The sequence below is a fragment of the Thalassophryne amazonica genome, chromosome 20 (assembly GCF_902500255.1).
Source record: "Thalassophryne amazonica chromosome 20, fThaAma1.1, whole genome shotgun sequence".
Lineage (NCBI taxonomy): Eukaryota > Metazoa > Chordata > Actinopteri > Batrachoidiformes > Batrachoididae > Thalassophryne > Thalassophryne amazonica.
Genome location: NC_047122.1, coordinates 29,211,860 through 29,225,531, shown reverse-complemented (window position 1 = coordinate 29,225,531; position 13,672 = coordinate 29,211,860). Strand labels below are relative to the sequence as shown.

Below are 13,672 nucleotides of genomic sequence, written 5' to 3'. Positions count from 1 at the left end.
CAGCCAATCAGAGTAGAGCTGCATGGTGCCATGAGCTGGCTGCTTGCTGGAACAAAATAATTTATAACAAAATAACAGTATGGTGGACAATGCCACAAAACAGCTTATTGCATTCGCCAAGGATGAAATAAAATCATCAGCATTTATTTATTTGCATGTCTGTCTGTCTGTCTGTCTGTCTGTCTGTTAGCAGGATTACGTCAAAACTACCACACGGATTTTGATGAAATTTTCAACACAGATAGATATCAGGCCATGGAAGACTCCACAGAATTTTGGAGGGGATCTGGATTCTGGATCAAGATTTAACTTTATACGAGGTCTATTAGAAAAGTATCCGACCTTATTATTTTTTTCAAAAACCATATGGATTTGAATCACGTGTGATTGCATCAGCCAAGCTTGAACCTTCATGCGCATGCGTGAGTTTTTTCACGCCTGTTGGTTGCATCATTCGCCTGTGAGCAAGCTTTGAGTGAGGAGTGGTCCACCCCTCTCGTCATTTTTTTCATTGTTTAGGAATGGCTCAGAGACTGCCGCTTTGCTTGATCAAAATTTTTTCAGAAACTGTGAGGCACATCCAAGTGGACACCATTCGAGAAATTCAGATGGTTTTTGGTGAAAATTTTATGGGCTTCAAAGAGATTACGGAGTGTTACTGTCGCTTTAAGGACGGCCCAGAGCGACTGGTGGTGCGCCGCGCTCCGAAGCCGCCATCGACAGGCTGAGCGACCATTTCATTTCTAAACGGATGGCTGTATGGATCCGTGACCATCGTGTGCAATTTCTCTGGTTATCACAAGAGCTGGACATCAACCATTTTCCGGCAGATTTCACTTTTAACAAGAGATTTTGTCATGGAAAGCCGAGAGGAGGCTTCTCGCGTCACGATGGATTCGCTACTGGAACGAGACAAAACCACCTCCGTTTTGGTCTCACAGGACGGCTTTGAGATGGCATTCAGACAGCTGTCGGTGGTTTTTCCATCGAGTGATTATCCGAGAAATTGTGGATGTGCCTGGACATGCCAGAACATCTCCTGTGAGGCTTCATCATGGCATTGCTTTGCGCCATGCGGCACCACCGCGACGTGCGAAGCCTCTGCTCCTCTTTCCATGACAAAAACTCCTGTAACAGTGGAATGTGCCGTTCATTTCCAAACTGGACGCTGTGTTTTATCCGGGATGTCATCTGGCTAGCACAGGAATTGTGAAAAGACGTGGACATCAGCACTTTTTCGGCACATTGAGACAGACGTGCGGAGGAATTCCGCGCGACGCGTGGCGGTGCCGCATGGCGCAACACTCCGTAATCTCTGCGCACGAAGGTTCAAGCTTGGCTGACGCAATCACACCTGATTCAAATCCATATGGTTTTGAAAAAAATAATAAGTTCGGATACTTTTCTAATAGACCTCGTATAGGCTTTGAAGGATTACGTTAAAAAAATTACTTTAAGGATTCTCACCAAACTGGTGATCTGGATCCGGATTCTGGATCAGGATTTTGACTTTGTATACTTTTAGTTATTACGTCAAAACTATTTCACAGATATGACATAACAATGTAGTAGCAAGATCAAGAAGATCCATGTAAAGTCCTGGTCACAATGTGAATCACATGTCTTTTATTCCGAGTCCTCGTCAACCCTTATCAGATGTCAGAACTCTCAGATTGCTCTTGTTTCTGTATAAATCCAATATGTTTCTCATATATTCTGTAAACGTTAGCAAGAAATAAACACTTCTAAAGCTAAGAATGCTATTTCTAAAAACCAGATAACACCTCTGAAGTGATTTACAACACATCTCACAGATGTCAGCATGCACACCCCGTGTATGCTGCATCCTGTGAGGTCAAAGATAATTTCCGGTAATTTCAAAACTTCGTGCATGCGCACATGCACTTCACATGCAGGCGGCATTAAAATAAAATATTCATTATGGAATTCCACCCAGATAAATATGTTCTCTTCATTAAACTTTGCAACATGTTACAAAAATGAACCAACATTACAATGCTTGGATTTCAGTAGAAACTCAATTTTGTCAGTTTTTTTTGAAATTTTAAAGGCAAATACAGCAACCTCATTGATATCACCTTTGAATGGATGTGTATTAGCCTGGAACAGATGTGAATCCTGAACCAGATTTGAATGTAATGTCACCTGCTGGTTGAGTGTATGGGGATGTCTGTGACTGACAGGCGTCATCATGATCCTTCCTACATTTTGAAAAGAGAAACTGCAGCCTCCACAGCAGCCGCTGGAATAGTTTTTCCGTCAAAGAAGTGTACTTGGTGAGACACGTATCCCCACAGTCCTTCTGTTTTGGAAAATGACCATTTAAATGCCATCAATGCTCGGGTGAGAGGGCAGCAGGGAAAACCCATATGCTGCAGGCCTGAGATGGGGTCACTGGTGAAGGTCGGGTGCACAGAGGTGACAGATGTGAGGCCAGAAAGCTTTCATTAAACCAGTACAATTGAAATGAAGATACATGGCTGCAGATGGTCTGAGTGATTCCTCTTCTATCCTCTGAGGACACAAATCAGGTTTTCCCCTGCCACACATGTCAGTGTTCTCAGGTGGAGGCTGCAAAAAAGGCTGCTTACAGAGACTTCTCTTTAAATTTCTGCAAAAACATTGCTTATGATATACAAGACACAAGTGTTTGTCTTATGCAAAACTTTTGTAATATTTTAGCAGGCTGTCTGTTGAATTTGCAATAGGTTTTAGGGGCTCAGACATTGAGGTTACCAACCCCCTGAAGAATTTGATTCCCAAACTAAATGCACTGAGATCTATATATGCAAACATATATAGATATCAAATATAAATGCAATAATTACTGTGTGAGAACGCCATAGTTTCAGCCATCAAAGTTGAGAAAGCAAACGTTCAACCCTGCACCTGAGCTTTAAAAAGGAATATATTACTTCCTATCGGGGTCAATCACCACAGTCTTTACCACTCAGGATACAGTTTGAGACTTCAGACTGCAGCCACCTGCTGGCACATCCTCACAGAGTGAACAGATGGCTCACTCACAGTCACACACTCATAAACTGTGGGCTAAGGACACTGCCAGGGGGAACTCCAGCAGCAGAAAAGTCAAATTATGCAAGTTAATTAGTCTGTCAAAATCACATGCACAACTTCCACCTTTAATAAATATCCTAAAATATTTTTCTGACATGATGAAACAATTTCAAGACTTCATTTGCATCAAGAAATACAATAACGGTGCAAGAAGGTGATTAGTTAGGGAATCCATCAAGCAACAAATCTGAAAGAGTTATCAGTTTCTGTGACTGGAGATACACACAAGTAAATTTGTTCTCTGGATTTAACCCATCCTAATTACAGTTAAACACCATCTAACCACGAGGAGCAGTGGGCAGACACAGTCCGGTGCCAGGGACCAACTCCAAATGTAGAAACTCTTGACTTGGTCAGGGGCAGAGAAAGGAGCATGTTTTTGATTGTGGGAGGAAACCGGAGTGCCCAGAGGAAACCCACACAGACACAAAGAGAACATGCAAACTCCATACAGAAAAGGCGGGAAGCATCCCCACGGCCTTTTAGCTGTGAGGCATGAATGCTAACCACTAATCCACCGTGCCACTTACTTCATGGTGGAGTTGCAACAAAAGCAGCCCAGTTATATTTTTGTTTTTGTTTTTTTCCCATGATACTGTCACAAAATGTTTTACATTGTTGTGACGCAGTCACCCTTGGATCACTAATTTTAACCCTAACCATAAGCAACCCCACCCCCACCCCACCCATGTCACCCCAAATTTTGTGACCCCATCATCAAAACATACTCCATTTTGTGATGGCATCACAAATGAATACATTAAATCGTTTATCGTGATGCTGTCACAAACTTGGTGGTAAATCAGGTTGAAAAAAAATTTAATTGATATTTAAAACATGAAATTTCAGATACAGTTTGCCAGAAGGCACATGGGAGACTCCAGCCTAGATTTGGCAATTTGTCTTGTAATAAAGTCCTTCTTTATATGCAAAAAGTAAAAGTTGCACCGTATCTGTCCAGCTTCTTCAGTCGCAGCTACAAAAGCCTATTTCCTTCGGAGTTGACTTCGCTAAATAAATCTGGTTGTAAATTGATGATTAAATTCATGAAAGACTTCAAGCTCACATTTTATGTCTGTTTTCTGTATTTTTTTGATACAAAAGCATTTGTTGTTGTTCAATAACTTTGACCATTCATTTATGATTTTTTTTTTTTTTTTTTTTTAATTCTGTACCTAAAATCAAAATTTGGAGCAGGACTCTTTTTTTTTGCATGCTGGATCTTTTATTTAAAAAAAAAAAAAAAAAGAAAAAGAAAAAAAAGTGCTGGTTTCTCAAATATATCCCGACTGGTAAAGCTGTCAGAGCCTTCAAAGCAAAAACTCCCACCCTCATGTTACTGTAATCTGCCCCATGTGACCTCCCCTCTGGCTGATGACGGAGAGATGACGGAAAACCCCCAGCGTTCACCAACCAGTGGCCCTGAGAGTATTTAGAGGGAACAACACAGCAGCAGCTCTGGGACACATATTATATTCCTACTGCTAAATCCTCTCCAAGTTGTTACCAAATCCACCCTGCAGGCTTGTCAATCTGTAAAGGACCAGGTGCCCGTCTTTGTGCAATCAAACTGCACGTGTCTTCAAATGATCACATCAAAGAAGGTGAACAGAAACAAGAACCGCAAAAGCTACTGAAGTTACATTTTGAGTGCCCTTTTCAAAGTTACTGCATATATGATGAAGATTTTAGGCTTTACAGGATTTTGCTTCTGCTGCAAAGCACCACACTGCAACTTTTACTGCTCGTTTTTTACCAAAGCAGTTGTCATTTTCCGATGAATTCTCTTGAATCCATTCGTATGCTGTCATACAAAAGGTTAAACTCATTATTTTGTGTATAATCTTTGGAAATAATACTTTTTTTTTTACAAGATCAGTCATTTTCAATCCAGTCATGTGATCACAGCCTCCCACCTGTTTAACACACAGTATATGTACGAAATGTTGTGCATTATTTTTCATGTGTTTTGCTATGAATTTTTCAAGAAGACGTGGCACATTTTCACAACCTGTGCCCACACAGTAAAATCACCAGTGTAAAACTAACACTGACAGTGTTAAATTAACACTGACAGTGTACATATGGTCCCACTCTGACCAGAGTAGGACCATATGTACACTGTCAGTCTTAATTGAACACTGGTGATTTTGCTGTGCATATTCCTTAAATAACAAATGCCCTTGTGTGCGTCTGTGCACACACAGGTGTGATTGTCTCTGAATAAAGCGCGGTCAGGCGCGGTCAAGCGCAGTCAGGCTCGGTCAGGCGTGGCACTGATGCACTGCTATACTCGTAGTGAGTCAGCAGGAAGTGATTGAACCAAAGACAACTCAGTCTCACGGCAGTTTGTGGTGGCATTACAAAAAGATCATTAACCTATGGATTCATGACGGGGACACGAAAACGGTTAGTTTTTTATGACAGGGGCATGATTTCATTGAGTGACAGGGGGATGAAATGTGGGGTGACGAGGGAGGTTATGGTCGGGTTTAGGGGAGGGGACACACTTATGCTATGGTTATAGTTAGAGATCAGAGAAGGGAGAGGATTATAAATAGCAAAAGGAAAAAACGATGTCACGGAAATGGGGCGCTTTTCGTGATGGGGCATGAAAAAAACATGAGACTGAGCTGCCAAAGATCATGACAGAGGTTTTACCCATCTTGACCTACGGATGATACTGTGATCTTTGCAGAAACAATGGATAATCTGACTGCAGCACTTGAGAAGCTGAGCGAGGACTTGGCGTGTCTGGTTTGTGATAATCCTCGATCAAAACTAAGATCCAGGCTTTCGGTGCTTACCTGGACTCAGCCATCAGTGTATCATTACGTGGTGATAGTGTCAAACTTGCAGAGAGATTTATGTCTCTCAGCAGTGATGTTCATCTGGGTCCTTGACCTATGAGATCAGGAGAAGTCTACTAGGTGATGTTGATATCTTGACAGGAGAATGAAGTTCTAAGTCTTTTGTGTCATGGTTCCTGTCTTACCTTCTGGTTGCAGTGTTCCATTTGGAGTGACAGAGGTGAGGCCAGAAAGCTTTCATTAAACCAGTACAAATGAGATGAAGAGGCATGGCTGCAGATGGTCTGAGTGATTCTTCTTCTATCCTCTGAGGACACAAATCAGGTTTTCCTCTGCCTCACATGTCAGTGTTCTCTGGTGAAGGCTGCAAAAAAGGCTGCTTAAGGAGACTTCTCTTTAAATTTCTACAAAAACATTGCTTATGATATACAAGACACAAGTGTTTGTCTTATGCAAAACTTTTGTAATATTTTAGCAGGCTGTCTGTTGAATTTGCAATAGGTTTTAGGGGCTCAAACTCTGAGGTTACCAACCCCCTGAAGAATTTGATTTCCAAACTAAATGCACTGAGATCTATATATGCAAACATATATAGATATCAAATATAAATGCAATTAATTAGTGTGTGAGAACGCCATAGTTTCAGCCATCAAAGTTGAGAAAAAAAAAACAAACGTTCAACCCTGCACCTGAGCTTTAAAAAGGAATATATTAGTTCCTATTGGGATCAGTCACCACAGTCTTTACCACTCAGGATACAGTTTGAGAACTCAGACTGCAGCTACCTGCTGGCACGTCCTCACAGATTGAACAGATGGCCCACTCACAGTCACACACTCATAAACTGTGGGCTAAGGACACTGCCAGGGGGAACTCCTGCAGCAGAAAAGTCAAATTACAGAAGTTAATTAGTCTGTCAAAATCACATGCACAACTTCCACCTTTACAAAGATCCTAAAATGTCAGAAAACATCAGCTATGACATTTTGGCCATGTGGCCTGTGCAGTTTTGGTAAAAAAAAAAAAAAAAATTGTGCTTAAAAAACGTTTTTTAAAAATCCTTATAATAGCTTTTATTTCCATACATGCAAATACATTGGGAACATTGCACATTCTATTCCAAATCAAAACATGAATAAAAATTTGTCAAAATTGTTATTACTTTACAGAATGCAGGGGTGGTGGTGGCTAAGCTGTTTGTGCACGTTTCCAGTGTGGAAGGCTCCCGGTTCAAACCCCACCCCTGCCCCTTCTCCATGCAACGTGGAGTTGCATCAGTCAGGACATTCGGCGTAAAACTTGTGTCAGTTCAACATACAATCCACCTCGGATTTGCTGTGGCGACCCCAAGGGGAAAAACAAGGGAGAAACCGAAAGAACTTACTTCACAGAAAGTGAAGAAGTAGCAGTGTCTGCATTTTTCTTTCTGTGACCCTTATTCAAGGACAAGGGCAACAAATGTTGCACTTGATGGCTGTAGTCCATTTCTCTCTGAAAATCTGAGTAAAATGGGTCGTTCCAGACATTGTTCAGAAGAACAGTGTACTTTGATTAAAAAGTTGATTGGAGAGGGTAAAATATATAAAGAACTGCAGAAAAATGATAGTCTGCTCAGCTAAAATGATCTCAAATGCTTTAAAATGGCAACAAAACCAGAAAGATGTGGAAGAAAACAGAAACCCACCATTCAAATGGATAAAAGAACAGCCAGAATGGAAAAGAGTTAGTCAATGATCAGCTTCTGAGTGACCAAAGAAGGTCTAAAGTTACCTGTGAGTATTGTAACAATTAGAAGACACAACACAGAAGTGAAGCAGTTCCCAGAAACAGTGACTATACGCCTAAATATTACTTTTTCACTTTCTGTAAAGTAATAAACAAATTTGATAGGTTTTTCTTCATGTTTTGATTTGGAATAGAATGTGTAATGTTCCCAGTGAATTAAGGATTTTAAGCTTCACTCACTTTTTTTAAACACACTGCTATTATTTTGAACACAACTGTAGGTGCCTCAGTGTTGAGGACCTCATCCAAGAAGATGTCCTCTGTTGTAGTTAGAGGTCCAGATAGGACCGAACCGTTTCAGGTGATGGACTCAAACGCTGGGAGCAAGGAAGAGAACTTGGTTGTGAACAAGAAGAGATTTATTTACAGTAGTTTTATAGATTTATTTACAAGTTGGAGAAATGAGCAGAAATCCTGGAGTATATTAGACTGGAGCTGAGGGACGAGGAACTAGGAGGACAAGGAGACTAGAGGTGAGTGATTGCACTTGTAACACTGGAAGCCATTAGCCGTTAATAATAAAAAAAAGTTCACTGTAGGCACGTTCACAGTAAATAAAGATTACTGTTGAGGAAATAAGGTTCACTGTTAAGGAATAGTTCACGGTTCATGAATTGTCCTCAGAGGTCAGATGCTGTGCATCTTGTGACACAGTTCCAATTAAGCAGGCCTGGGCTGTAGAAATGACTTGGCAAGTTCTTAGTAGTTCTGCATGAGTTCATACAGTTCATGGAAACAGTTATTGGTCATTCACAGTCACAATCTGAAGTAGGGTGAGAGCGGAATCTCACAAACTCAGAGTCACGCAGGAACTTAGCTGAACAAGGCAGAGCGGCGCGTTCTGAGGCTGAGAGTGGCTGAGTTTCAAAGTGACGTAGTACTTGGTAGTGGCGTGGGAGCCAGGAGCAGTGCATCATGGAAGCCGTGCAGTAAGGCGTCTGGAAACACCAAAAGATCAATGACCTCTATTACAGAAAATAGAGGAGGCCAGGTTACCTTGAGATGAGCTGTGGGAAGCTCAGATGTCAGAGCGCATAGAAGCGGCAGGAATGACGACGTAACGATCATGGAGAATCAATGTCTGCGTAGAATCTGGCAGTGACTGAGCTCAAAGCCAGGGTTTAAGTAACCCACTCCCGAAGAGCCGCTCATGAGCGTCAGGCGCGTGTAGATGATGAGCCGCAGGTGTTCCTCGGCTCTGCAGCGCGCCACCTGGAGGGAAAACAGACAAACAACACACAAGAGGAGACAGAAGGGAAGGGAAGAAAGGCAGACCAAGGCAGCCCATGACAGCCCTGGTTTCACCTGGCTGCAGCAGGTCATTACTTTGATGAGGTGGGAATGATCTGGTTATCTGCCTGGGTGGTTGCTATCAGGACCCAAAGTGACTCCATAGTGTGGTTAATGCAGTGACATGCAGCACAAGCACATGTTCCTAGACCAGATCTGAGCTGGTTCAAATGTACAGCTTAAATTAGACTCTCAAATTAATGCTTCCCAACAAAACACAATTTGTTGTCAAAATAGGACGGGATGAGGAGATGGAGATTGTGGAGGACATTTATTTCTGCAGGATGTTTACTTCTACTGGGTTCTGACTAATGAGATCTCAAAATAACTGCAAAAGTGCTGGATGAGTGTGTTAGTGCTCTGCTGCTGGTTCAGATCACCCACTTACAGAGCATCCAGAAAGTATTCACAGCACTTCACTTTATCCACAATTTGTTATGTTACGGCCTTATTCAAAAAGTGATTACATTTTTTTTTTCTCAAAAGTCTACACACAATACCCCATAATGACAATGTTTTTTTCTTGAGATGTTACAAAATCACATGTACATAAGTATTCACAGCCTTTGCCACGAAGCTCAAAATTGAGCTCAAGTGCATCCTATTTCTGCTGATGATCCTTGAGATGTTTCTACAGCTTAATTGGAGTCCACCTGGGGTAAATTCAGGTGATTCGACATGATTTCTAATTTTGAGAGAAAAAAAAAAAATTTACTCCATTTTGGAATAAGGCCATAACATAAAAACCTTTTCACATTGTCGTTGCGTGTAGAATTTTGAGGAAAAAAATAAAAAAAATAATTGACTCCATTTTGGAATAAGGCTGCAACATAAAATGTGGAAAAAGTGAAGCGCTGTGAAGACTTTCCAGATGCACCGTACTGGAACCTGAGTGCAAATAGCATGGCAGACGGGTAATGGTGGGCACTGTCCTTAGACATTAAATATTCACCACCAAATATAGAAATATCTTTTTGAAGCATTTTTTTGTGTGCAGAATTGTTTGGGAGCTCTTAGCAGTGAAATTGTGGAGCAGATTATCAGCTTGCAGCCAGCACAGCCGCTTCTTCAAGGTCAGAAACATGCTGTTGTCTGAGACCATGTGATTGCATGTATCAGGGTCAGGGGATCAAATTCCTGCTGCTTTTGTCTTTCTGCCTAAGTGTCCTTGAGCACACAATTGAAAGACGAATCCATATCCATACGTCTGGCACCGGTGAGGAAATGTGATTTTGTGTTTGCATAAATGCACCCTTTAAATGAATAAAAATGTAAATTAATCTTTTTTTTCCAGAAAATTGTTTCATTTAGTGTTTCAAGACTTACACAACACCAAATAATTTTCTGAAGCATTTCACTAATGTTTCAAGAACTTCAAGATAGTTGTTGCATTTAGTGTTACAAGAATTTTGGAAACCTGAATGAAATTTCAATGAATCATATATACGAGGTCTGTCAATAAAGTATAGGTCCTTTTTATTTTTTCAAAAACTATATGGATTTCATTCATATGTTTTTACATCAGACATGCTTGAACCCTCGTGCGCATGCGTGAGTTTTTCCACGCCTGTCGGTGACGTCATTCGCCTGTGAGCACTCCTTGTGGGAGGAGTTGTCCAGCCCCTCGTCGGAATTCCTTTGTCTGAGAAGTTGCTGAGAGACTGGCGCTTTGTTTGATCAAAATTTTTTCTAAACCTGTGAGACACATCGAAGTGGACACGGTTTGAAAAATTAAGATGGTTTTCGGTGAAAATTTTAACGGCTAATGAGAGATTTTGAGGTGATACTGTCGCTTTAAGGACTTCCCACGGTGTGAGACGTCACGCAGCGCTCCCAGGCGCCGTCGTCAGCCTGTTTCAAGCTGAAAACCTCCACATTTCAGGCTCTATTGATCCAGGACGTCGTGAGAGAACAGAGAAGTTTCAGAAGAAGTCGGTTTCAGCATTTTATCCGGATATTCCACTGTTAAAGGAGATTTTTTTTAATGAAAGACGTGCGGATGAGTCCGCGCGTCGGGACGCAGCCGGCGCGGTGCAGCAGCACAGGAAAAACACCTCCGTGTTGATAACCATTTGTAAAATCCAGGCGGCTTTTGATGGCTTTCAGTGGAGTGAGTATATGAGAAATTGTTTAACAGCTGGAGATGTTCCAACTTGTCCTTAAGGCTTCCAACGGAGGTGTTTTTCCTGTGGCAGAGCGTCGCGGCGGCTGCGAGCCGACGCTGCAATCCGCCCGCACGTCTTTCATTAAAAAAATCTCCTTTAACAGTGGAATATCCGGATAAAATGCTGACGTTCCGTGGGAAGTCCTTAAAGCGACAGTATCACCTCAAAATCTCTCATCAGCCATTAAAATTTTCACTAAAAACCAGCTTAATTTTTCGAACCGTGTCCACTTCGATGTGTCTCACAGGTTTAGAAAAAATTTTGATCAAACAAAGCGCCAGTCTCTCAGCAACTTCTCAGACAAAGGAATTCCGACGAGGGGCTGGACGACTCCTCCCACAAGGAGTGCTCACAGGCGAATGACGTCACCGACAGGCGTGGAAAAACTCACGCATGCGCACGACGGTTCAAGCATGTCTGACGTAAAAACATATGAATGAAATCCATATAGTTTTTGAAAAAAATAAAAAGGACCTATACTTTATTGACAGACCTTGTATATATATACGAGGTCTATTAGAAAAGTATCCGACCTTATTATTTTTTTCAAAAACCATATGGATTTGAATCACGTGTGATTACATCAGACATGCTTGAACCCTCGTGGGCATGCAAGAGTTTTTTCACGCCTGTCGGTTACGTCATTCGCCTGTGGGCAGGCTTTGAGTGAGGAGTCGTCCACCCGCTCGTCGATTTTTTTCATTGTTTAGGAATGGCTCAGAGACTGTTGCTTTGTTTGATAAAAATTTTTTCAAAACTGTAAGGCACAACTGAGTGGACACCATTCAATAAATTCAGCTGGTTTTCGGTAAAAATTTTAACGGCTGATGAGAGATTTTGGTCTGGTAGTGTCGCTTTAAGGACGGTCCACGGCGCCTGACGGCAATCTGCGCTTCGAGGCGGCAGCGTCTCGCCGTTTCAAGTTGAAAACTTCCACATTTCAGGCTCTGTTGATGCAGTAAGTCGTCAGAGAACAGAGAACTTTCAGAAGAAGTCGGCATGAGGAGTTTATTCGGACATTCCATTGTTAACGGTCATTTTGTAATGAAAGAACGTGCGGGCAGAGTCGCATGTCGGGCTGGACCCGACCGCGGGGGGTCGCGGCAGGAAAAACACCTCCGTTGGAAATCCTAACGGGCAAGTTGGAACATGCCCAAGCTGTTAAACAATTTCTCAGTTACTCACTTGTTGAAAGCCATTAAAAGCCGCCTGAATTCTACAAATGGTTTTCAACACGGAGGTGTTTTTCCTGTCGCGGCGCACACAGATTTGCCGAGTCGTCACGGAAACGACTCGGCGAATTTGCGCGTACGTCTTTCATTAAAAAAATGTCCTTAAACACTGGAATGTCCGCATAAATTCCTCATGCCGGCCTCTTCTGAATCTTCTCTGTTCTCTCACGATGTCCTGGGTGAATTAAGCCTTAAATTAGGATGTTTTCAGCTCGAAACAGGCCGACGACAGCGCCTGGAAGCGCTGCAGGACGTCCCGCTCCGTGGGAAGTCCTTATACCGACAGAAACACCCCATAATCTCTCATCAGCCGTTAAACTTTTCACAGAAAACCAGCTTAATTTCTCGAATAGTGTCCACTCGGATATTCCTCACAGGTCCAGAAAAAATTTTGATAAAGCAACGCGCGCCGTCTCGAGCAGCGTGTGAAACAAAGGAATTCAGCCGAGAGGGCGGGACCACATCTCACTCAAGGCCTGCCCACAGGGAAATGACGTCACCGACACGCGTGAAAAAACTCACGCATGCGCACGAGGGTTCAAGCATGATTGGTGTAATCGCATGTCATTCAAATCCATATAGTTAAAAAAAATAATAAAAGGGTCGGTTTATTATCTAAGAGACCTCGTATATATATATATATATATATATATATATATATATATATATATATATATATATATATATATATATATATATACAGTGTTGCCACAGTTACTTTGATAAAGTAATCCAATTACTGATTACTGATTACTCCTTGAAAAAGTAACTTAGTTACTTTACTGATTACTCAATTGTAAAAGTAACTAAGTTAGATTACTAGTTACTTTTTTAGTTACTTTCCCCAGCTGCCGACAACAACCCTCTGTCACCTCAACATGACAATGATACGTGTTTTGCCAAAACTCACTTTATAGTCACCCTTTGACTTCAATGAAAATAAATACTTGTTTTATAAAAAGTAAAATAATCTTTCTTGACCTCATATTTAACTGTTGACAGCACTGTAACAGTAAAACGTGCATTTTCTAACCTACATTGTTTCTAAATGTAACTATTAAATTCTAACATTTTTCTAACATTTAACATTTTACTTGTCAAAATTATTATTATTTTAAGTAGTATTAGTAGTTGTAGTAAAAAAAAAAAAACGGCTTCAAAACTGGACCTTTAATCTAGGGGTGTTGTGAGGGAGGGGGGCACATCCCTGCCCCACGCCCCCATTCCATCTGGATTCGCCCCTGCTTTGGCGTTTGAGCACAAGGAATGGATAACATTTATTTATGCAGAA

General features: G+C 41.5%; 1 protein-coding gene across 1 annotated transcript in view; it reads right to left on the bottom strand.

The window, feature by feature from the left end:
• Positions 1 to 9,796: 9,796 nt before the first annotated feature.
• Positions 9,797 to 13,672, bottom strand: part of myo1g (myosin IG) — a 126,053-nt gene continuing 122,177 nt past the window's right edge. The window contains exon 23 of the transcript XR_004558047.1: positions 9,797 to 9,807. The gene's annotated coding sequence lies outside the window, so the exon portion shown is untranslated. The remainder of the gene's footprint in view (positions 9,808 to 13,672) is intronic.